General features: G+C 48.5%; 1 protein-coding gene and 1 long non-coding RNA gene across 7 annotated transcripts in view; one reads left to right on the forward strand and one right to left on the reverse strand.

Annotated features, from left to right (window-relative positions):
* apc (APC regulator of WNT signaling pathway) overlaps nt 1-2,582 on the reverse strand; it is a 263,910-nt gene extending 261,328 nt beyond the window's left edge. For 3 of the 6 annotated variants that reach the window (XM_038805088.1, XM_038805089.1, XM_038805090.1), the window contains exon 1: nt 2,385-2,582. The gene's annotated coding sequence lies outside the window, so the exon portion shown is untranslated. The remainder of the gene's footprint in view (nt 1-2,384) is intronic. The other 3 variants (XM_038805085.1, XM_038805084.1, XM_038805087.1) reach the window with 2 other exon arrangements.
* Nucleotides 2,583-2,728: 146 nt separating this feature from the next.
* On the forward strand, nt 2,729-25,426 carry LOC119970004. The gene is made up of 3 exons (XR_005461510.1): nt 2,729-3,022; nt 3,451-3,523; nt 24,910-25,426. It is a non-coding gene; the product is annotated as an uncharacterized LOC119970004 (long non-coding RNA).
* The last annotated feature ends 73 nt before the right edge of the window (nt 25,427-25,499 follow it).

A 25,499-nucleotide genomic window follows, 5' to 3' on the forward strand; every position in this document is an offset into this window, starting at 1 on the left:
AATCCAGGCCTCCCAAAATTAAACTGTCATCCTGATTTGGAACATGTTACGTTCATTGATGGAATGACTCACCATCTGCTTTCTGGAATCTATCAAATTCTCATTATAGAATCATATAATTTACAGTACAGACGAAGGCCATTCGGCCCATCAAGTCTGCACCAGCCCTTGGAAGGAGCACCCTACTTAAACCCATGCCTCCAGCCTACCCCCGTAACTCTACCATAATCTTTTGGACATTAAGCGGCAATTTAGCAAGGCCAATTCACCTAACCTGCAAATCTTTGGACAGTGGGAGGAAAACTAAAGCACCTGGTGGAAACACATGCAGACACAGGGAGAATGTGCAGACTCCACACACTAAGTGACCCAAGATGGTAATCGTACCTGGGTCCCTAGCGCTGTTAAGCAACAGTGGTAACCACTGTGCTATTGTGCCATCCTTAACCGGCACGGTAATCATACCTCATAAGCATTTAACGGATCAACTTGCTTGAATATTTCAACATATTAGAAGTTAAGAAAATTTAAACCTTCATTACTATCCAACCCACATATTAAATTAATTCTTCTCCTGGTCATATGGTTCAGACTGCAAAAATACCAGAAACCAATCATACCCTAACATTTAAATTTGATTTCTGCCATTTTCCCCATTGACCACTAGAATGTCAACTTTTTGCCTGAACATAGAACATAGAACAGTACAGCACAGAACAGGCCCTTCGGCCCTCAATGTTGTGCCGAGCCATGATCACCCTACTCAAACCCACGTATCCACCCTATACCCATAACCCAACAACCCCCCCCCTTAACGTTACTTTTTTTTTATTAGGACACTACGGGCAATTTAGCATGGCCAATCCACCTAACCCGCACATCTTTGGACTGTGGGAGGAAACCGGAGCACCCGGAGGAAACCCACGCACACAGGGGGAGGACGTGCAGACTCCACACAGACAGTGACCCAGCCGGGAATCGAACCTGGGACCCTGGAGCTGTGAAGCATTTATGCTGACCACCATGCTACCCTGCTGCCCCTAAGCCTGAAAGATGTTTCTTAGTTTCCAACCTTCACCTTCAGGCAACTGTCCTCTATGACCATGTTCTACTCTAGAGAGTTAGATGACAGGCAGAAGCAGAGCCTCATAGAACATAGAACATAGAACAGTACAGCACAGAACAGGCCCTTCGGCCCTCGATGTTGTGCCGAACAATGATCACCCTACTTTAAACCCACGTAACCCGTATACCCGTAACCCAACAATTCCCCCATTAACCTTACACTACGGGCAATTTAGCATGGCCAATCCACCTAACCCGCACATCTTTGGACTCTTTACACACTTTTAAACTATTATTTAAAGAAACACTTATGACAAATATGCACCTTCAAAATATGCTCCTACATACAGCACAAGTAAATCTGCAGTTAATGTCCCTCACCCACACATATTTAATTACAATACATTTAAAATTTTATTGATTTCATAGAGCTCAATGTAGATTGGCACTTGAAAAATACAATACGTGCATATTGTTTCATTTTACTTTTACGTGAAAAACAGAAAATTTGAAACACTCAAGGTCTGGCAGCATCTGTGAAGTGAGAAACAAAGCTAACGTTTGAGTTGATGGCCTTCTGATGAAAGGGCATTGATCTGAAACATTAATTGTTTCTCCCTTCAAATGCTGCCAATCTTGCTAAGTATTTCCAAAATGTTTTTGTTTCAGATTTCTAGCAACCTCCGCACGCATGTTGATTTTGTATTAATTTTCCATTCGGCACCTTTACACAGTCCGAATTCAATTGATCCTTAAACATGTTTCACGGTTTCAAAATATATTTGGCCTGTTGACAGACCAGAAAAAATAGAAAATAAAATATAACTTTCTTTGTTACACATGAACGTGATGCATATAATTAATCTTACTCCTTTGCCAGGTGACATAGTTTAAGAAGTAAACGATTAGATCTGTTTCAAAACTGAAATAAAAACTATATGAGACAGTCAAGCAGTCAAGCTGCCCATTTTAAAACGCGGATCGTTCAAATCAAAAGAGAATTAAAAGTTGTATTTTTGAAAACTTTAACACTATCGCTGACTCCAGTTTAAAAGCTCATTTGAAAATTGATCAGTTCTAAGATACTTGGTTGAAACCTAAACCTCAGGATCGTATATTAATTTGTTTTAGTGAAATGTTTACTTGATGCAGGAGTCCCACTATTTCTCTGGAACCCTGGCCCTGAATCCAGACCAAGCCCCGTTCCCACTTCAGTGAGTTCTCGCCCCGCTCCGCCGGGATCACAATAAACACCGAGCAGCTGCAATCGCACCAAGATCCCCACCGTATGCGGTCGAGCCGCAGATGCACAGACACACCTTCTGCTGTTCCACCGATTATCCCTCGAAAGCACCACAAGCTGAGGATCCCCCTTCTCCATGCGGTAAATAACATTACACGGCCTTATTCTGGCATTCCCTTTCTTCTCTGTTCCTCTTTCATTCTCTACCCTCCTGCGCCATGTTGGTTCAAACCGTTTCTTCTCGTCACGGACAGGGGGCGCACCAGTGCGCATGCGCGGTGACGCTCCGCCGCCGGGAACATTGGGATACCCAGGTTCTCCGGCAAAGTGAGCGTCATTGCGCTGGGAGGGGCAGGTCGGTGGGATGCGCGCGTGTGGAGGGCAGTCGGTGGGTGGGGTGGGGTGGGGTCGCGAGGGAGGCAGCAGGTCAGGGGGCAGGATTGAAGGATGTCAATGGCCCAGTTCCAACTTCACCCATGAATGATCCACTTCAAATACGGATCCTTTTTTGTGAGCTCTACGACTTAATTACCTGGACTAACACAAAGCCTTTTAGACCAGAGACATTTTCATACGTTTTATTAGTGATTTTGCCTTAATTATCTTGGCGAGAGATGATTACCCGCGGCGAAAGGATTATTTCGACATTCTTAGCGTTCAACAGTACTATCCCCTTATCCTTCTGAAATGGGAAATTCAGATGCCACTGAAAAGGTAGAGTCAGGATTCTGATTTAATTTTAATATCCGTGGGTTGCACGGTGACGCAGTGGTTAACACTGCTACCTCACGGCACCGAGGACCAGGGTTCAATCCTGGCACCGGGACACTGTGGAGTTTGTACATTCTCCCCATGTCTGCGAGGGTCTCATCCCCACAGCACAAAGATGTGCAGGTAGGTGGATTGGCCACGCTAAATTGCCCCTTAATTGGAAAAAGAAAACTGGATACTCTAAAAAAAAAATTAATATTTTAATATCCGATCATTACCATCTGAAAATGTGTTATATGTATACTTGATAAATACAGTAAGAAGTCTTACAACACCAGGTTTAAGTCCAACATGTTTGTTTCAAACACTGGCTTTCGGAGCACTGCTCCTCCCTCAGGTGAAAGTTATTTTTGCTTCTGTCACTCTTTCAGGCGTTGTACTCCAAATCTTCACAACACATGTAAAAAAACAAAGAATCCTCCTCACCGACTCCTTGTATCCTTTGTAAGTGATTTCATTTTAGTTTTCTGTTTCTAAGCATTGTCTGGCATCTTTGAATTTATCTATATGCAGATAGTGGAATCTTTACAAATCCAGAGATTGGGGTAACCCCAGGTTAAAGAGGTGTGAATTGTCTCAAGCCAGAACAGTCGATAGGATTTCGCAAGCCCAGGCCTGATGGTGGGGGATGAATGTAATGCAACATAAATCCCAGGTCCGGTTGAGGCCGTACTCGTGTGCGGAACTTGGCTATAAGTTTATTTTGGCTATAAGTATTGTAAGACTTCTTACTGTGTTCACCCCAGTCCAACGCCGGCATCTCCATATCATACTTGATAAATGGGGGAGGTGCATCAATAACCGTTCTTTCCTCTTTGTACTGGTATTCTTACGAAGTGCCCAGATGAAAGCAAGACGAAAATCTTCGGCACATCTCTTTTTCTCAGCAGTTTTTATTGAATATTGTGCCATACCAGAAAATGCTAAAATGTATTTGAAATTGTGCAATTTATTGAAAAGGAAACAATGCTGGTTATTATCAGAAATTGAGTAGTTTCAGAGACCACCAGGAAGACCTCTTGTACAAAGTAGTGATTGGATTGGATTTGGATTTTGATATTGTCAAGTGTACTGAGTGATGAGACCATCAATTCACGCGACACGTTAGAAGCGAACAGCGGTTTTAATCGTCTTACAACAGAGCCTGCCTGTGACGAGGTGAACTCTAGATGAACTAGCAGGCAGGCTCACAACAGCAACCTTTATACTTCCGGTTAGGGGGAGGAACCATGGGCAGAGCCAAGGGTGGAGCCCAGTACAAGCTCCTCATCTCCCCCTATGGGTAGAGCCGTGCAACTACACATGATCTAGTAAAGGTACAGGCTCAACACATGTTGTACAATACAGTGTGGATTATTAGTGTTTATAATTCACCACATTCACCCCCTGTGAAAAAATCAAGTCCAGCGGGGGTGATGGCTTACAAATTGAGTCTGTCTGGTGGTCGAGTTGTCCGTTGTGATCGGCGGAGCACCGGGGTTGCAGCCTCTTCTGGTGGCTGGACAATCACGGTTGGTTGGGGCACGATGGCAGACTCCGGGGGTGATTCTGTCCGAGCTTGGTACCCGTCTGTTTCGACTGGGGACGCTGGAAGCTTGTGGGCGCGGGTGCATGGAACATGTGTAGTGACCCAGTAGGTGCGGGGGCGTGGGACGCGACGAGTTGGGTGGGGTGTAGTGTGAGGGGTACCTCGGCGGTGGTAGTGGTGGGATTCGATCCTGTCGGTGCTAGGTCCCGGAGAGATACAGTGTCCTGACGGCCGTCAGGGTACTCTATGAAGGCGTATTGGGGGTTTGAGTGTAGTAGAAGCACTTTCTCTACGAGTGGGTCAGTTTTGTGCGCCCTGACGTGCTTCCGGAGGAGTACCAGGCCTGGTGTCTTCAACCATGCTGGGAGCGAAGCCCCTGTGGTAGTGCCCCTGGAAAAAACAAAGAGCCGCTCGTGAGGGGTCTGGTTGGTGGCGGTACAGAGGAGAGACCTAATAGCGTTCAGCGCGTCGGGGAGGACTTCCTGCCAATGGGAAACCGGGAGATTCCTGGACCGGAGGGTCAGTAGGACGGTCTTCCAGACCATCGCATTCTCCCTCTCCACCTGCCCGTTCCCCCTGGGGTTATAGCTGGTAGTCCTGCTCGAGGCGATGCCCTTGTCGAGCAGGTACTGACGCAGCTCGTCGCTCATGAAGGACGAACCCCGGTCGCTGTGTACGTAGCTGGGGAAACCAAACAGGGTGAAGATACTATGCAGAGCCCTAATGACTGTGTGGGAGGTCATATCGAGGCATGAGATAGCAAAAGGGAAGCGGGAAAACTCATCGATGACATTCAGGAAGTACACATTCCAATTATTCGAGGGAAGTGGCCCTCTGAAATTGATGGCGAGGTGTTCAAAGGGCCGAGAAGCTTTGACCAGGTTGGCCCTGTCTGGTCTATAGAAGTGCGGTTTGCACTTCGCACAGATCGGGCAATCCCTGGTGATGGCTTTTACCTCCTTAGTGGAGAAAGGTAGATTTCGGGCTTTGACGTAGTGGGTGAGCTGGGTGACCCCCGGGTGGCAGAGGTCATTGTGGATGGCTTTCAGGCGGTCGCTCTGCGTGCTGGCGCACGTGCCGCAGGACAGGGCATCTGGGGGCTCGTTGAGCTTCCCCGGTTGATACATGATATCGTATTTGTAGGTGGAATATTCGATCCTCCACCTCTGGATTTTATCATTTTTAATTTTGCCCCTTTGCGAGTTGTCAAACATGAAGGCAACCAATCTTTGGTCGGTGATGAGGGTGAAGCTTCTACCTGCGAGGTAGTGCCTCCAGTGACGTACAGCCTCCACAACGGGACGTACAGCCTCCACAACGGCTTGTGCTTCCTTTTCGACCGAGGAGTGTCGAAGTTCTGAAGCGGAGAGGGTTCGGGAGAAAAATGCGACTGGTCTCCCTGCCTGATTCAATGTGGCTGCAAGAGCGACCTCTGAGGCATCGCTCTCAACCTGAAAAGGGACGGATTCATCCACCGCCCGCATGGCCGCTTTGGCGATGTCCTCCTTGATGCAGTTGAAGGCCTAGCGAGCCTCAGCCAACAGGGGGAAAAGTGTGGCCTTAAATAGTGGGCGCGCTTTGTCCGCATATTGAGGGACCCACTGGACATAGTATGAAAAGAATCCCAGGCACCGTTTGAGGGCCCTGGGACAATGAGGGAGAGGGAGTTCTAAGAGGGGGCGCATACGGTCCGGGTCGGGGCCCAGGACTCCGTTTTCCATGACATAGCCGAGGATGGCTAGCCTGGTCGTGCGGAAAACGCATTCCTCCATGTTGTAAGTGAGGTTGAGTTTCTGGGCCGTCTGGAGAAATCGATGGAGGTTGGCATCGTGGTCCTGCTGGTCATAGCCGCAGATGGTGACGTTATCCAAGTACGGAAACGTGGCCCGCAGCCCGTACTGGTCCACCATTCGGTCCATTGCTCGTTGAAACACCGAGACCCCGTTCGTGATGCCAAAGGGAACCCGGAGGAAATGGAAGAGGTGGCCATCGGCCTCGAACGCCGTGTAGTGGCGGTCCTCCGGGCGGATTGGGAGCTGATGGTATGCAGACTTCAGATCCACCGTGGAGAAAATACGATACTGGGCGATCTGATTTACCATGTCTGCAATCCTGGGGAGGGGGTACGCATCGAGGAGCGTAAACCGATTAATGGTCTGACTATAGTCTACGACCATGCGGAATTGTTCCCCGGTCTTGACGACCACCACCTGAGCTCTCCAGGGACTGTTACTGGCCTCTGTGATCCCCTCACATAGGAGCTTCCGGACCTCGGTTCTGATAAACACCCTGGCCTGCAGGCTGTACCGCCTGCTGCAAGTGGCTACAGGTTTACAGTCCGGAGTGAAATTGGCAAAGAGTGGAGGGGGGGAGATTCGCAGCGTGGCTAGGCTGCAGATGGTGAGTGGGGGTAGGGGTCCGCCGAAGCTGAGGGTGAGACTTTTGAGGTTACACTGGAAGTCGAGTCCCAGCAAAAGTGGGGCGCAGAGTTCGGGCAGGATGTATAGTTGAAAATTAGAGTAGCTAGCGCCTTGGATCGTTAGGGTCGCGACGGTGCGTCCTTGGAGGTGAACAGAGTGGGAGCCCAAAGCGAGGGAGATAGTTTGCCGTGCAGGAAAAACAGGGAGCAAACGCTGTCTTACCAGATCTGGGTGTACGAAGCTCTTGGTGCTCCCGGAGTCGAAGAGGCACGGTGTACTGTATCCGTTGATTTTAACGGTCATCATGGAGGTACTTCGGACGCGACTGGTCCAACGTGACCGCACTGAATTGTGGGTAGTCGGCGGCTCGATGAGCTGTGCTGGAGTGGCCCCGTGATGATTGCCCACTGAGGTCACAGTCTTCGATCTGGGTTGCTGAGTTTGGAGAGGCTGGAGCCCAAGATGGCCGCCCACGTGGTGGGCGGCGAGGAAGATGGCATCCAAGATGGCGGCCCCCATGAGTCCCACGTGGCTGACCGCGTGGTAGGGGTTTGCCAAGATGGCGTCCCCCATGGGTCGCACGTGGTGGGTGGGGGCGGAGTCTAAGTACAGGCCGCGGCGTTACGGGGCCTGCGGGCCTGCAAATTCAGGGAGCGAGTGCTCTGAGCTGCGGGAGGGTTTGAGGCTGGAGCTTTCTTCGCCAGACATACTCTGGCATAGTGTCCTTTGCGACTGCAGCTGCTGCAGGTCGAGTTGTGGGCCGGGCAGTGCTGCCGCGGGTGCTGGGGCTGGCCACAAAAGTGGCAGGCTGGAGTAGCATAGTGGCTGGGTGGCCGCGCAGCGTAGGCCTGGAGTAGTCGCTGGTCGGGGGCCCATGACGGGTCGCGGAGTCCACGGGGAACGAGGTGCGGCTGCGGAACGAGACCTCCATAGTAGTGGCGCGTTCTACAGTGTCTTCCAAGTTTTGGGGCCCCTTCTCAAGCAACCGCTGGCGCACGTAATTGGATCATCAGGGGCCTGCAACAAATACAACGCGGACAGCGAGTTCTCTATGTTCTGCAGCATTTACAACTTGGTAATTACAGTGCCGGGATCAGGTTTTTAAGTCTCTTAGGAATTCTTCTAGCGATTCTGTGGGGCACTGGCGGCGAGTAGTAAAAACGTGGCGCGCGTAGACCTCATTGACGGGCCTCACATACATTCTGTCGAGTAGGGCCAGGGCCTCTGTATATGAGCAGGTATAATTAAGTTGAGTAGATATACGATGGCTCACCCTTGTGTGCAGCAGGCTGAGTTTCTGCTCCTCCGTAGTTCCTGTAGTGCTTGCTTCAGCCAGGTAGGCCTTAAAACATCGGAGCCAGTGTGAAAAGATTTATTTCGCCTCTGCATCCTGTGGGTCGAGTTCCAGTCGATCAGGTTTGAGGGCTGATTCCATGGTCATTCCTTACTGTTTCTTAAGACGATTAAATTGATGAGACCATCAATTCTCTCTCAACGTGGTTAGAAGCGAACAGTGGTTTTAATCGTCTTACAACAGAGCCTGCCTGTGATGAGGTGAACTCTTGATGAACTGGCACGCAGGCTCACAACAGCAACCTTTAAACTTCCGGTTAGGGGGAGGAGCCATGGGTGGAGCCCAGTACAAGCTCCTCATCTCCCCCTATGGGTAGAGCCGCGCAACTTCACATGATCTAGTACAAGGTACAGGCTCAACACATGTTGCACAATACAGTGTGGATTATTAGTGTTTATAATTCACCACACTGAGGTACAGTGAAAATCTTAACAAGGTGTCCCCAAGGATTCAGCAAATGACCATGCAGTTGCACCAATATGACTTTGAGCTGATTTATGCACTGGGAAAGCTTCCCATTGTTACTGATACACTATCTAGAATCGCCAGCATTGAGGAAACACTCCAGTTGGATGAGGATGTGTAGGTCCTGGTAACTCAGTCTCTGCCAGTATCTGACAACAGGTCAAAAGTAATTAAAGAAGAAACGGCCAAGGATACCATCCTGCAGAAAGTGAGAAAGTATCTCCATGAAGGATGGTGTAGCCACCGAAGTTGGCCATTCCCTAAATACAAAATGGAGGAACGCAAAGCATATAGGATAAAATGGACAATGTTTGCAACACCAGCAGGCTGCACCAAGCAGGTGTGGATTCTGTCTGCTAAGAGAGCAGACAGCACCGAAACGAACATTCCGCATACTAATGAGGCAATCTCCGGGATAGTTAGAATATTAATGGAACGATTCCAGAGACAATGGACACAAATGGGGAAGTAACTGCAACGTTGTAAAGAATACCAGACGCCCCGGCACCAGCGGGGTTCGAAAACAAAGAGCCTGAAAGCCCGCCCAGTAGCTAAGGAACAGCCTCAGTATTGGGGGGATTCAAACATATCGATTGGGAAGAGACCCAATCGATTCCGAGCAGGTAAGGGAGTCCGCCCAAAGGGGCACGGATCCCTGGGACCTATAAAAACAGGTCCCACACATGGTTCATTCTTCTTGTCCAGCCCTCCTCTCTCCTTGACCAGCCCTCCCTTGTGGACCAGCACCTCGACCAGCTTTTGCCAAGAAGACCTTGAACGAGAGAGAGGAGAGGTTTGGGACGGTAGCCGCCAGCAAGTAAGTGTCTCACAACGATCGCTACCAGAGATAGACACTCCTGACCCCTTTTTAACCTATACCAACCTGAAGTCTGCAGACCAGAACAGAGCAAGAGGCCTTGTTCCCTGACCCGGCAGTTCCTTCGAGATAAGTATTAGTTTATTTAGCGGTAGGAATAGTTTAATCCTTTTAGCGTGTGCATGGGTAGTTTTATAATTGTATTATAATAAACTCAGTTGTTTGAACTTACTAATTGGTGTATGGTTTTATTGCTTTGAACTTCACCTTGAAACTTGTGGCGGTATCTTAACGATACCTGGCGACTCCAGAGCTAAGTAAAGAAACAGAGCCAAATTGAGTGTTAAGCACACTCACCCAGAACGAGCAACAATGGCCCAAAGGATCCTGCTCAAGTTTCTACAATGTACGAGCAGAGTTAAGTGATGTGAAAGGATTCTTGCTACAATATTAGCAGATTGTGATTTTACGGTCACTACAGTTAATGATCCCCTTGAAGCTACATGATTGGATTGGATTTTGTTTATTGTCACGTGTACCAAGGTACAGTAAAAAGTAATTTACTGTGAGCAGCTCAACAGATCATTACGTACATGAAAATAAAAGGTAATAAAAGAAAATATAGAATAGGGCACCACAAGGTACACAATGTAATTACGTAAACACCGGCATCGGGTGAAGCATACAGGGGTGTTGTGTTAATGACGTCAGTCCATAAGATGGTCGGTTAGGAGTCTGGTAACAGCGGGAAAAAGCTGTTTTTGAGTCTGTTCGTGCGTGTTATCAGACTTTTGTATCTCATGCCCATGGAAGAAGTTGGAAGAATGAGTAAGCCAGGTGGGAGGGGTCTTTGATTATGCTGTCCGCTTTCCCCAAGCAGCAGGAGGTGTAGATGGAGTCAATGGATGGGAGGCAGGTTCATGTGATGGACTGGGCTGTGTTCATGAATTTCTAAAGTTTCTTGCGGTCTTGGGCCGAGCAGTTGCCGTACCAGGCTGTGATGCAGCCAATAGGATGCTTTCTATGGTTCATCTGTAAAAGTTGGTAAGAGTTAATGTGGACATGCCGAATTTCCTTAGTTTCCTGAGGAAATTTAGGCGCTGTTGTCCTTTCTTGGTGGTAAATCCGACATGGGTGGACCAGGACAGATTTTTGGTGATGTGTACCCCATGGAATCTGAAGCTGCTAACCATCTCCACCTCGGCCCCGTTGATGCTGACAGGGGTGTGTACAGTACTTTGCTTTCTGAAGTCAATAACCACCTCTTTAGTTTTTCTGGCATTGAGGGAGAGCTTGTTGTCGCTGCACCACTCCACTAGGTTCTCTATCTCCCTCCTGTATTCTGACTCGTCTTTATTCAAGATCCAGCCCACTATGGTCGTATCGTCAGCAAACCTGTAGATGGAGTTGGAACCAAATTTTTCCACGCAGTCGGGTGTGTACAGGGACTACAGTATTACTGGGGCCCCGGTATTGAGGACTACCATGGAAGCGGTGTTGTTGTTTATTCTTACAGATTGTGGTCTGTGGGTCAGAACGTCGAGGATCCAGTTGCAGAGTGAGGAGCCAAATCCTAGGTTTTGGAGCTTTGATATCAGCTTGGCTGGGGTTATGGTGTTGAAGGCGGAGCTGTAGTCAATAAATAAGAATCTGATATAGGGGTCCTTGTTGTCGAGATGCTCTCGCGATGAGTGTAGGGCCAGGGAGATGGCGTCTGCTGTGGACCAGTTGTGGTGGTATGCGAATTGCAGTGGATCAAGGCGTTCTGGGAGTATGGCGGTGGTGCACGTCATGACCAACCTCTCAAAGCACTTAATTACGACTGAAGTCAGGGCCATCGGTTGGTAATCATTGAGGCACGTTGCTTGGTTCTTCTTTGGCACCAATGATGGTGGTCTTCTTGAAGCAGGTGGGGACCTCGGAGCAGAGTAGGGAATGGTTGAAGATGTCCGCGAACACATCTGCCAGCTGGTCCACGCAGGCTCTGAGTGCACGACCAGGGATCCCATCCAAACACGTCTCCTTCCGAGGGATCACTTTCAGGAAGGCCGATCTGACTTCAGAAGCTGTGATGGTGGGTATAGGTGTGTTATGGGCTGCTGGGGCATTCACAGCGGATCGTTGGTTTCCTGCTCGAACCGAGCATAGAATACATTGAGTTCATTGGGGAAGGGTCTGTTGCTGCTGGAGATACCGCTCGGCTTCGCTTTGTAGCCCGTTATATTGTTTAGGCCTTGCCACAACTGCCGAGAGTCCGTAATGCTAGTCTGTGACTCTAGCTTGGTCTGATAGTCTGTTTTGGCCTCTCGGATGGCTTTGCGGAGGTTGAACCTGGAAAAGCACAGATGCACAGCCTCAATTTCCCCTCACCAGGTTCATGGGGAATATTTTGCCCTGAGTTTGTAACCTGAAAAGGCTCCAAACTCCCTTAGGAGATCCATTATTCCTTCCAGGTTGGCTGGGGGGGTTGAGACATAGAGGAGCAAATCATCCACATAGAGTGAGATTCTGTTTCTGTGCTCTCTGTCTCCCCTCTGGATGCCCCTCCACCCCTTCGCTGATCGGAGAGCGATGGCCAGTGGCTCAATTGCTATGAAAAATAACAGTGGGGATAAGGGGCCTCCCTGCCTCATGCCTCTGTGCAGCCAAATTTATTTAGAGCTGGTCGTGTTTGTCTGTACGCCGCCACGGGAGCACTGTACAGTAGCTTCACCCATGAGATGAACCCTGGTCCTCACCTAAACAATTCTAGTACTTCCATGAGGTACTTCCATTCGACACTATCAAAGGCCTTCCTTGCATCTAGGGAGATGATCACATATGGTGTCCCCTCCTTGAGTGGAGCTGGCCAGAGTTGATTGGAAAAGGAGCCGAGCAGGGAAGACAGTGAAACAGCAATGGCAGGGGTTTTTGGGGGTTATTAGAGAGGTACAATAAAAATTCATCCCAAGGAGGAGGAAACATGCTAAGGGGAGGACAAGGCATTCATGGCTGACGAGGGATGTCAAGGACAGCATAAAGGCTGAAGAAAAAGCATACAAAGTGGTGAGATTAGTGGGAAACCAGAGGATTGGGAAGCCTTTAAAAGCGAGCAGAGGACAACTAAAAAAGCAATAAGGGGGGAGAAGATGAAGTATAAGCGCAAGCTAGCTAGTAATATAAAGGGAGATAGGAAGAGATTTTTTCAATATATAAAAGGTAAGGCAAAAATAGACATTGGACCACTGGATGAAATTAAAATGAAATGAAAATCGCTTATTGTCACGAGTAGGCTTCAATGAAGTTACTGTGAAAAGCCCCTAGTCGCCACAATCCGGCGCCTGTTCGAGGAGGCTGGTACGGGAATGTGGCTGGAGAAGTAATAATAGGAAACAAAGAAATGGCAGACGAACTGAATGGTAACTTTGCATCAGTCTTCACGGTGGAAGACACCAGTGGGATGCCAGACCTCCAAGAGAACCAGGGGGCAGAAGTGAGTGCAGTGGCCATTACTAAAGAGAAGGTTGTGGGGAAACTGAAAGGTCTGAAGGTGGATAAGTCACCTGGACCGGATGGACTACACCCCAGGGTCCTAAAAGAGATACCTGAGGAAATTGTGGAGGCATTAGTGATGATCTTTCAGGAATCACTGGAGGCAGGAAGGGTCCCAGAGGACTGGAAGGTGGCTAATATAACACCACTGTTTAAGAAGGGAGGGAGGCAGAAGACGGGAAATTATAGGCCGGTTAGCCTGACTTTGGTCATTGGTAAGATTTTAGAGTCTGTTATTAAAGGTGAGATCACAAAGCACTTGGAAATGCATGGTAAAATAGGACTGAGTCAGCACGGCTTTTTCAAAGGGAGGTCGTGTCTAACAAATCTGTTAGAGATCTTTGAGGAGGTAACAAGGAAGTTAGACAAAGGAGAACCAGTGGATGTGATTTATTTAGATTTCCAGAAGGCCTTTGACAAGGTACCGCATAGGAGACTGTTAAATAAGTTAAGAGCTCATGGTATTCAGGGTAAGATCATGGCATGGATAGAGGATTGTCTGACTGGCAGAAGGCAGGGAATGGTGATAAAGGGGTCTTTTTCAGGATGGCAGCCAGTGGCTAATGGTGTGCCTCAAGGGTCTGTGCTGGGACCACAACTTTTTACAATATACATTAACAATCTGGAAGAAGGTACTGAAGGCATTTGCTAAGTTTGCAGATGATACAAACATCTGTAGAGGGACAGATAGTATTGAGGAAGCAAGGGGGCTCCAGAAGGACTTGGACAAGCTAGGAGAGTGGGCAATGAAGTGACAAATTAAATACAGTGTGGAAAAGTGTGAGGTTATGCATTATGCACTTCGGAAGGAGGAATTTAGGCATAGGCTATTTTCTAAATGGAGAAATGCTTCAGAAAGCAGAAGCACAAAGGGACTTGGGAGTCCTTGTTCACGATTCTCTTAAGGTTAATGTGCAGGTTCAGTCGGCAGTTAAGAAGGCAAAATGCAATGTTAGCATTCATGTCAAGAGGGCTAGAATACAAGACCAGGGATGTACTTCTGAGGCTGTATAAGGCTCTGGTCAGACCCCATTTGGAGAATTGTGAGCAGTGTTGGGCCCCGTATCTAAGGAAGGATGTGCTGGTCTTGGAAAGGGCCAGAGGAGGTCCACAAGAATGATCCCTGGAATGAAGAACTTGTCATATGAGGAATGTTTGAGGACTCTGGGTCTGTACTCATTGGAGTTTAGAAGGATGAGAGGGGATCTAATTGAAACTTATAAGATACTGCGAGGCCTGGATAGAGTGGACATGGAGAGGATGTTTCCACTTGTAGGAAAAACTAGAACCAGAGGACGCCATCTCAGACTAAAGGGACGATCTGTTAAAACAGAGATGAGGAGGAATTTCTTCAGCCAAGACGGTGGTGAATCTGTGGAACTCCTTGCCGCAGAAGGCTATGGAGGCCAATTCACTGAGTGTCTTTAAGACAGAGATAGATAAATTCTTTGTTAATAAAGGGATCAGGGGTTATGGGGAGAAGGCAGGAGAATGGGGATGAGAAAATATCAGCCATGATTGAATGGCAGAGCAGACTCAATGGGCCAAGTGGCTTAATTCTGCTCCTATGTCTTATGGTCTTATGATCACATTCAGCAGGCGTCTAAGGTTTGCCGGTTGTTGCCTTCCCTTGACAAAGCACATCTGATGTTCTGCGACTACCTCTGGCATGCAACTCTTCAGTCGTCTTGCCAGGCCCTTCGCTAGGACTTTGGAATCAGTGTTTAGGATGACTTGCACTCCATCGGGTCTTTGTCTTTTTTAGGGATCAGCAATAACGAGGTCTGTGCCAGCATGGGCAGCAGGGTACCTCTCAATAGTGAGTCATTGAACATCCCCCACAGATGCGGTGCCAGTGATGTCACAAATTTTTAATAGTAGTCTACCAGGAATCCTTCCGGATCTGGTGCCTTCGCCGACTGAATGGAGTTGATACTCTCCATGACTTCATCCCGTTCTCTTGGTGTTTCCAGTCCCTGTTTTCTTATCTCCCCCACGACTGGTATGTCCAGTTTGTCAAGAAACTGTATCATCTTCGAGTCCCCTTCTGGGAGGTTCAGAGATGTACAGCCCCCGCTTGTGTGTCGCAAAGGCCTCATTGATCTTATCTGGGACTATGGCTAGTCTACTGTTCCTATCTTTCACCTGCGCTATTTGCCTTGAGGCCTCCTGCTTTCTCAGCTGGTGAGCCAGCAGGCTGTTCAGACATATTCATGTCTGCCGGAGGTGGAGCACTTCTTTTCCAATGGAGAGCAGATCAAACTCTATTTGTAATGTTTGTAAGATTATTATTAATTCCACAGTTGGGGCCGTGGAGTACCGCCGATCCACCTCCAACATGGAGTCGATCAGCCATTGCTTATCTGCCCTCTCCTTCCTGTCCCTATGTGCCCTATATGCAATTATTTCCCCTCTTTTTGCCGCCTTCAGTGCCTCCCAAAATGTAAAGGATGAGACCTCCCCAATCTGGTTGCAGGATACATATCCATCAATGGCTTGTGACAGTCTCTCGCAAAATGTCTTATTGGCGAGGAGGGCTATGTCCAGCCTCAGTAGGGGCGTTGGGTCCTGCCCGTCTCCAACCTCATCCACGTAGTGCGGAGCATGGTCAGAGATTACTATTGCGGAGTATTCTGCTCCCACTACCCCTGAGAGCACTGCTTTACCCACTACAAAGAAGTTGATACAGGAGTATACCTTGTGGACCTGGGAAAAGAAGAATTCCTTCTCCCTTGGTGTGTGAACCTCCACGGGTCCACCACCCCCCATCTGCTCCTTAAAGGTATTCAGTTCCTTTCTCATCGCTGATTGCTTCCCCGATTTGGGGCTGGATTTGTCCATCCGCTTGTCCTGTGTGCAGTTGAAGTCCCCCATGATAAGTCAGTGGGTGTCGAGGTCAGGGATTTCTGCCATGGCCTATTGGATAAAGTCTGCATTGTCCCAGTTAAGGGCATATAAATTCACAAGCACCATTAGTGCCTCTTCCAGGACACTGCTGACCATGACACACATGACACTGTTCCCACCCACCCCCGGGTCTGTCACTGTATTTGCCGCTGAAAAGGTCATCCTCGTATTCAACAGTATGGCCACCCCGCTCGCCCTCATCAGATAGCACACTGGTAGGTCTGTCCTATCCAGTTTTTCGTACCCTCAGTCGGCCCTTCTGTCTCAGGTATGTCTTCTGGAGGAAGACTATGTCGGACCTCAGGGTTTTCAGATGGGCTAAGATTCTGGATCTTTTCACCAGGCCATTGAGTTCTCTGACTTTCAAGGTAACTATACTGATGGGGGGGTTTCTGTCCCACCCCCTCCTGAAGAGTCAGCCATATGTGCCCCATCACACTGGGTTTCCCTTTCTCTGGGGGCCATCCAAGATGGCCACCATTGTCTTCCTTGTTCCAACCTTCCCATATGTGACTTGTTGTACCCAGCATTCTAACCTGCCCCCAGTCACCTCCCTCTCCCCCCCCCCCCCCCCCCCCCCCCCCCCCCCCCCCCCGGGGTCCCCCTGCCCTTGTTGTCCCGCCCTCCCTGTGCCCCTGAGGCGTCCCCTCCCCCGCTACTCCCTCCTTGCCCTTCCCCCTTCCCTCCTTGCCCTTCCCCCTTCCCTCCCTCCTTGTTGTTCTTCCTCTCCTTCTACCAGGCATTCCCTGAGAGATCTATGCCCCACCCACTCCTCTTACTTTCATGTGCTTGCATGTTCACCAGTGGTGGTTCCTCCCCTGGGAGTGTTTCTTCCTAACCTTTGCCTTATTTGTACCCCCTCTTTTTCCATTTAGTGTCTCTCTGCCTTATCCCCTTCCTTTAGGACGTGCGGGTGTTCATTCCGGAGAGTGCCAAGGACAGACAGAATAGTAATGAAAAAAGAGCACTGTTAGCTGTCCATCATTGCTGTCTTCCCAGCCCATTTCTCCAAATGAATTTGTCTGCTTCTCTCAGCGAGTTGAAATAATACTCCTTGTTGTATGTCACCCAGAGTCTTGCCAGGTATAACTTTGTTAAATAGAGCCGCCTTAGCCCCGTTGAACCCGGCCCGGCACTTGACCAGGTTGGCCCCAATGTCTTGGTATATGCAGATCGTATGCCCTTCCCATTTGCAGGACTGCGTGCTCCTCGTCCAGTTCAGAATTTTCTCCTTGTCCTGAAATCTATGGAGCAATGCAGTGATCGCCCGTGGTGGTCCTCCTGTTTTGGGCCTTTATCAGAGCGACCTGTGGGCCCTGTCCACCTCTGGGGGCTTGGGAAAGCTTTCTTCCCCCGATCAGCTTCCCTAGCATCTGTGTTATGTATTCCATTAGGCTTCTGCCCTTCATACCCTCAGGTGGCCCAAGAATCTTAAGGTGCTGCCAGCGGGACCTATTTTCCTGGTCCTCCACCTTCCCCTTGAGTGCTCCCTGAGCCTCCACCAACCTTGCCACTTGTGTCTCAAGCAAAGCAATCCATTCATTCTGTTTGATGGCAGCTTTTTCCTGCACCATCGCCTCCTGGGTCTCTAACTATTGCTCTGTCCTCTCCAGCACTTATTTGAAGGGGGCCAGAGTGAATACCACATCCGCCTTCACGGTTACCATGAAGTCCTCCTTAATGGAGTCCCTAAGTTTTTAGGAGCTCTTGTGCTAGAAGCTCCATCCACTGTCCTATCGGTGGATGGGCCGGCGTTCGCATTGGTGAAATGCTCAGTCTGCCATGTCCAGCTCTGCTTCTCTCCTCGTGTTATCAGCCTGGGCCTTCCTCTCCTGATTCTTGCTGCTCTTACTTTCTTTATGGTTTCTTTGTTGACTTGAGGGCATGTCCTCAGTTAGTTGTTTGTTTTAGGGTGAGGGTGGGTTTTTGTTTTTTTGATAATGGCTGATTTACAGGTTACAAGGACCTAAGTTGAAATTTCTTGAGGAGAGCCATCTTTCGTGCGACTGTTCAGCACTTCGCCCCCACCAGAAGTCCACCAAAGCTCTTTGACAGAAATTGATTAGTTAACTCTTCAGCTGATAGACTCCTTCTCATCCCAACCCCATTGCTGCATTAATACTCCTTAATGCTGCATCAACCAACACTATCATCCTGTGACAGAAAACTTCCAACCTCTGACTAATCTTCCTGTATATGACTCTGATCTTTCAGGTTCAGTGGCAACTATTGAACTACACTCCAGCCAAAGTTGCAAAATCAAAAGCTGTGATTTTTTAAAATAATTGACACAAGGGCAATAACATCATGTGCGTATCCATGTTTTAACATTGTGTTTTAACATTGTGTTTTAAAAATCTATTCTACAATGCATTTGTTGTACTCCTCGGCGGTTTCAGCATGGGATGGTAGCTGATTTTTGGATGAGAGCTCTTGAAATTGTTAAGATGCTGAACCAGACCCCAACATTTGTTAGGATACTGGACAAGAACCCCAAATATATTTTTTAATTTGTAAACTGTGAGGAGAGGATACTTCACTCCAAGAATGTTTCCAGTGACAAACAGGGAAATGGTATCAAAACAAACTTTATGATTAACACAGGATTAAACTGCATTAAGATCACAGAAAATTAACAATCAACAGTTGAACAATTCTTAACAATAAAAGGAAATACTTTAACTTCCAGCTGATGGCTTCCCTATTTCCAATCAAGCAAAACCTGTTACAGGTCAAAAGCCACATTCAAATACAGTTAGCAAACACAGGGCCTCTGGCCACGCTGCACCGGAAAAGCATCTCACCGCGGCGCAGCATTGCTATTGAGAGCTGAGAGACCCATTTCCTGCGATCTACCCGGCTCGCAATACCTCGCAAGATTCAATACAATCTCGTGAGATGTTGCAAGGGGAATACCGCCCACAATAGGCAGGATCACTTTTTAGCAAAACTGCATATTAGAGTGAAGCAGTAAGCCTCACTCTAATGTGCAGATTCCCAAAGTACCTTAGGATTTGGGATTCAATCCATTTGCCGCGGGGATCTTCGGGCGAACGCCGTTTGGCAATGGTCCCCACAATCGGGGACCAGACGGAACGGCGCTCATGGGCACCTCCAAGGCGATCAGAGGCCCCCAGCTGCATGCCCTTTGGGCAGGGTAGTGCCCTGGCACTATTGTTACCACCTGGGTACCCTGGCAGTGCCAAACTGGCATCGGCAGATGCCCGGGTGGCATTGCCGAGGTGCCAGGTTGGCACTGCCATGGTGCCAAGCTGACATTTTTTTGCACGTGCACGATTGGGCCAGAGCTACCTGCAATGGGTGTTGAAGGGGCGGGGGGACTCTCCCATATTGCCTTTGGGCTTGGGGGGAGGTCAGGGATTCTTTTGGAGGCCTCGGAGATCGGGATGCCATTTTTAAATGGCATTCTGATCTCTCGCTACAACAGGGAGTTCCAGAAAGTTGAGCTCCCCATTGTAAAAAAGGGGACTGTGCAGCCTCGGCCGCAAATTCCACGTTTAGGCCCTAATTCAAAGTGAGTCGCGTTGAATAGCCATGTGTTTTTCAGCACTGCGAGTGCCGGGAAATACACGTCTAAATGCGTTCGCTCAGGGTCTTTGTTCCCTTTTGGGAAGATCGCGCCCATGGTTACTTGCTGTATGCTTGAATAGAGATTTCCTGGAAATACTGCTTGAAGAGAGAGAACATTTGATTTGTAACCACAAGAAGATCTCAAACTCTCAATTATAATCATTAGACACAATAAAAGATTTAATTCCGCATCCGAGACGTGTAGCTTAAATTTCTACTGAGTTTAAAGTGTATACGAGACAACACTTAAACCGCATGGTAGATTTCAACAATTGGAGAAGTACGGCAAAAGGGGAGCAGCATTGAGTCGGAGGATATCGAAAGACCGAAGAAAGACCAGAAGGACGGAAGACCCAAAGACATCTATCAGAAGAACAGCTAGACTGGGTTAAAAAAAATCATTTTTTCACTCATTAAAAATCTTAAAGCCGCAATGGCTCGTGCTTCGACCCCTTTAGAAAGGTCCTTTTAAGAAAGAGCTATTCAATCGGGTGCAGGCCGTACAACTAAATAAAACGCAACTGAATAGTTGTGGTCGTGCAATCTTCAAATTACACAAACTTGTTTGCGACCAAAAAATTGAGTTTTAAGGTGGGATTTATGGCGGACAAAAGTCTAAAAATAGACGCGTTCGCTCAGGGATTTTGTTCCCTTTTGGGAAGCTCACGCCCATGGTTACTTGCTGTATGCTTGAATAGAGATTTCTTGGAAAAACTGCTTGAAGAGAGAGAGCTATCATTTCAGGAAACAGCCTGCAGATTGTTCTGTGTAGAGAGTTGCTTCTAGCAAAGAAGAAACTTTTTGTCTTTGCAGACGAAAAGATAAACTGCTTGCTCCTCCCATTAATTATCTTTACCCCACTCAGTTCCCCTGACCTGCTTACCTAAGTTTAAACACAATGGGCGCGATTCTCTTGCCGTGTTGCACTCAAGCAAGAGCACAACACAGCCAGGGGAATCCCAGGAAAGCCCTCCAGTGGACCTCCTGACAGCCTCCGCACCTCGCAGGATTCACTCAAGGCCTGTGAGACGTCAGAGTCGGAACGCCTTACAAAAGGGACCAAATATCGCTTACGGAAGTATGTCTTAAAGCCTCCCTTGATTCTCCGGGCACCCCAGGGAAGCTGCAGCCAGGCACTGATCAGTGCTAGTCCACACAAACGTGGACCAGGCAGAATGGCACCTGTGGGGTCTCATGAGCCATCAGAGTGGTCAGGGTCAGTTTAGAATGGCTCCCTGCCCCTCCCCCTGGAACGTGGGCACGTTGGCATGGCCAAGACGACAGGAGCACTGCCTGGGTGCCATGATGGCAGTGCAAGGGTCCCTGAGTGCCAGGGTGGCACTGCCAAAGGTTAGGCCAAGGAGTGCCATGCCCATGAAATGATGTGGGGGGTGGTCGAAGGGTGGGGGAGAGCGGGGCAGACAAGCAGGGACCTCTGGGAGGTTGGAGGGTGACGGGTGGGGATCCTGGAAGCGAAAGGGTGCTGTAAGGGCAAAAGTAGAGAATGCCCTGATCAGAGAACTTATATATACTGATAATGCTGCAATTGTTGTCCAGACAGAAAGACCAGTTGCAGAAAGCTTGTGGATAGTTTGCCCCATTCCTGCGTCACATTCTCCTTCATCATCACCGTCAAGGAAACTGTAAGAAGTCTTACAACACCAGGTTAAAGTCCAACAGGTTTGTTTTAAATTAATGTAATGCGACATCAGGCAATCACCAGGCAGAAATTTTCCCTTCCAGTCGAGGAACACTTCAGCAGTCAAGGGCATTCAGCCTCTGATCTCCGGGTAAGCGTTCTCCAAGACGGCCTTCAGGACACGCAACAATGCAGAATCGCCGAGCAGAAACTTATAGCCAAGTTCCGCACACATGAGTGGCCTCAACCGGGACCTGGGATTCATGTCGCATTACATTCGTCCCCCACCATCTGGCCTGGGCTTGCGAAATCCTACCAACTGTCCTGGCTTGAGACAATTCATACCTCTTTAACCTGGGATTACCCCATTCTCTGGATCTGTAAAGACTTGATTACCTGCAAATGCTTGCATTCTAAGCATTGTCTGGGTCCTTTGAATTTGTCTATATATATGTTTCTGGAACATACCTCTTCATTCACCTGAGGAAGGAGCAGTGCTCCAAAAGCTAGTGTTTGAAACAAACCTGTTGGACTTTAACCTGGTGTTGTAAGACATCTTACAGTGCTCACCCCAGTCCAACGCCGGCATCTCCACATCAAGGAAACTGTAGTTATGGGACAGGGTGTTGTGTCTCCCTCTGTAATCAGACTCAACACATCAATGGAAGCAGTCAACAAATTCTGCCATCTTGAATCTGAGGTGACAGATAACCTATCTGATAAACCCAATCCACGCATTGGCAAGGCAGCTTCCAACTTTGGCCAGTTAACAAAATGGTGTAAAAAGACAATAAACTGACCCGGAGGGCAGGATTCTCTGCCACCCCCACCGGGCTGGAGCATCGTGAATCCCGCCTCGCCGCTCCGACGCTGGTTTTATGGCGGGGCGGGGTGGGGATCACGTTGCGCCAGTCGGGGGCCATTGACAGTGGCCTCCCCGGCAATTCTCCGGGCTCCGATGGGCCGAGCGGTCGCCCGTTTATGGTCAGTCCCGCCGGTGTGAAATACGCAAGGTCCATACCGGCTGGACCTGGCTCTGAGGTCGGCCTGCGGAGTCCTCGGGGGGGGTGGGGGGGGGGGGGGGGGTGGGGTAGGGGGGTCCGGACCCGGGGGGGTGGGGGGGGGGGGTGGGGTAGGGGGGTCCGGACCCGGGGGGGGGGGCCCACGGTGGCCTGGCCTGCGATCGGGGCCCACTGATCTGCGGGCGGGCCTGTGCCGTGGGGGCACTCTTTCCCTCCGCGCCGGCCTCTCTAAAGCTCCGCCATGGCCGGCGCAGAGAAGAAACCACTACGCATGCACAGGGATCACGCCAGCGGCTCTGCGCATGCGCCAGAACACGCTGGTGCTCCCGCGCATGCCCCAACTCGCGCCGGCCGGTGGAGGCCCTTTGCCGTGGGTTGGCGTGGCGCCAACCACTCCAGCGCCGGCCTAGCCCCCAGAAGTGCGGAGGATTCCGCAACTTCCGAGCGGCTAGACGCCAAAGTGGTTCACATTACTCTTTGGAGCCGGTACGGCCCGCCTGCCGGTTGGGGGAGAATCCCGGCCAAGATGTTTAGCTACAAGGCATGTATCCTCAACACATTGTTGTATGGCAGTGAAGCCTGGACAACTTACACTTCCAGATAAATCACCTCAATAACTTGCATCTATGATGCATTCTTGGCAACACATGGAAAGACAAAGTCACCAAAGAAACAGTCCTTTCTTTGGCAAACATACCAAGCATGCTAGTGCTCGTCAAGCAAAGAAGGTTTCACTTGCTTGAGCATGGGCACAGGATGAAAGATGGTTATCCCCAAGGACATGCTAATGTTAAGAATTGGAGAAAAAAGCGCATGGTTAGCACTGCTGCCTCATGGCACTGAGGTCCCAGGTTCTGGGTCACAGTCCGTGTGGAATTTGCACGTTCTCCCCATGTTTGTGTGGGTTTCACCCCCACAACCCAAAGATGTGCGGGGTAGGCGGATCAGCCACACTAAATTGCCCCTTAATTGGAAAAAATTAATTTGGTACTGTAAATTTATATTTAAAAGAAAGAATTGGGGAAAATTAAAATTTTAAAAATGAAATTGGGATAAAACAAAATAGGGATAAGGGCAATTGTGTCAAGAGATTTGGGGATGTGAATTTGAGAATTTGAGTGAGAAAAGCAAGTGTTTACCTATGTGACGAGGGAAACATTGGGGAATAGAAGAGGTAACTTCAAAGTGGAGTGATAAGGAAATTGACACATATATGTTAAAAACGAACTCTACAGCGAGGATAACATCAAAGAGAATGATATACCCATAGCACAATGACTGAGGAAAGAGACACTTACACAGCTTCCATCACAGCCATACCCAGCTGCAGAAACAGTCTCCTGAAAAGAAGTAGCAGATTTTGCCTTTGCCTTCCAGACTTGATAAGTAACCGTTGTATGGCAACTAACCTACAAATTAGTTCATAGAGTTATATAATGTGTGTTGGTTGTGAACAAAAGGACATCCCAGAGTTCATGGAACGTAGGTAGTTGGGAACCAAGGTGGAACTTCATGTAATACTGTGTTTGTACAGCCATCAGTGTAATTAAGTGTTATAGTGTATCATAGTCCTTCTTAGAACATAGAACAGTACAGCACAGAACAGGCCCTTCGGCCCTCGATGTTGTGCCGAGCAATGATCACCCTACTCAAACCCACGTATCCACCCTATACCCGTAACCCAACAACCCCCCCCTTAACCTTACTTTTTAGGACACTACGGGCAATTTAGCATGGCCAATCAACCTAACCCGCACATCTTTGGACTGTGGGAGGAAACCCACGCACACACGGGGAGGACGTGCAGACTCCACACAGACAGTGACCCAGCCGGGAATCGAACCTGGGACCATGGAGCTGTGAAGCATTTATGCTAACCACCATGCTACCGTGCTGCCCATATGTATGTTTTTTTTAAGTTAATAAATATTCTTAATTAATTTTTTACACAACTACTGGATTATTCCTCCCTGCTTCACATATTGTTTCTACAGTATACCAAATTGAAAATACACACCACTAAGAACCGATGGTCCAAGCTACTCTTCTGGGTTTTGGGATACTCTCACATTTAACATAGCAGGGTTCTTAACACTATATGGGATGTTAGCCCATACCAGAGACCAGCAGGATGCCCAAAGTTTCAGTTCAATGACACTGTCAAAAGAGACATGAGAGCTCTCAACATCCAGCACAACAAGTGGGAAATTCTAGCTGATGATCAATGCAAATGGTAAAACCAGCTGAGGGCAGGAATCTTCCACCACAATCACAGATGGTTTCAGAAGCTCCAAAGAAGACACCAGCCCTTTTGTAGTTAGGAATTGTGAGAAAAAGCACGTCACTGTTCTCTACCCAGAGCTTCTATTCAAGGACAACTTACTTGCACACATTTTTTAGCTTGCACCATAGAATGATTTTAATGAATATTTTTTTATTTTATTCAGTAAATAAACATATTCAGAGTAAAATCCATCTCAGGCAGAGATGCAAGATGAGTGTCAGTGAATTGGTTGTCCGTTATACTTACCATGCAATTTTTCTTTCCATTTCCAGGTTCTGACAACGGATCCAAATGATTAACCATCTTTCTCTCTGCTGCAATGCTGCCGACCTGCTAAATGCGTCCAGTTAAATTTTAGTTGATAGCTTCAAAGATCCTTTGCAACCTAAAATATGCCCCACTGAAATGATGCTGGTAATTGGCTGTCCAAGCTGGGCTCGCTAAATCTGGTTGAAGGCATTATTGAAAGTTTATTCATGTGATATTCTGGCCACATGATATCTAAACAATGTGATGTTTGATCATATACATTCCAGAAATATTTTTACCATTAATTTATAAATTTGGCTCCCCTGAAGTTGAAATCTTCTCTCATTTTCCAGAATCATTCTCTACCCTTATCTCTCATTCCCCATCCTAGAGCCCACATTTCCAAGTATTCACCTTTCATTGAGCCTCAGTTCCTAGTTTCTGGGCTGGAATCTCTCGGCCAATGCTGGAATCAAGAATCGTGTGTGGTAGTCACCTCTGTTGTATTATATTGTACATACTGCACTGCATACGAGGGTATTACGGTAAGGCCCTGTACTACAGGTACGGGGGGTAGATCCCTGCCTGCTGGCTCCGCCCAGTAGGCGGAGTA

This window comes from Scyliorhinus canicula, chromosome 8, assembly GCF_902713615.1.
Source record: "Scyliorhinus canicula chromosome 8, sScyCan1.1, whole genome shotgun sequence".
Lineage (NCBI taxonomy): Eukaryota > Metazoa > Chordata > Chondrichthyes > Carcharhiniformes > Scyliorhinidae > Scyliorhinus > Scyliorhinus canicula.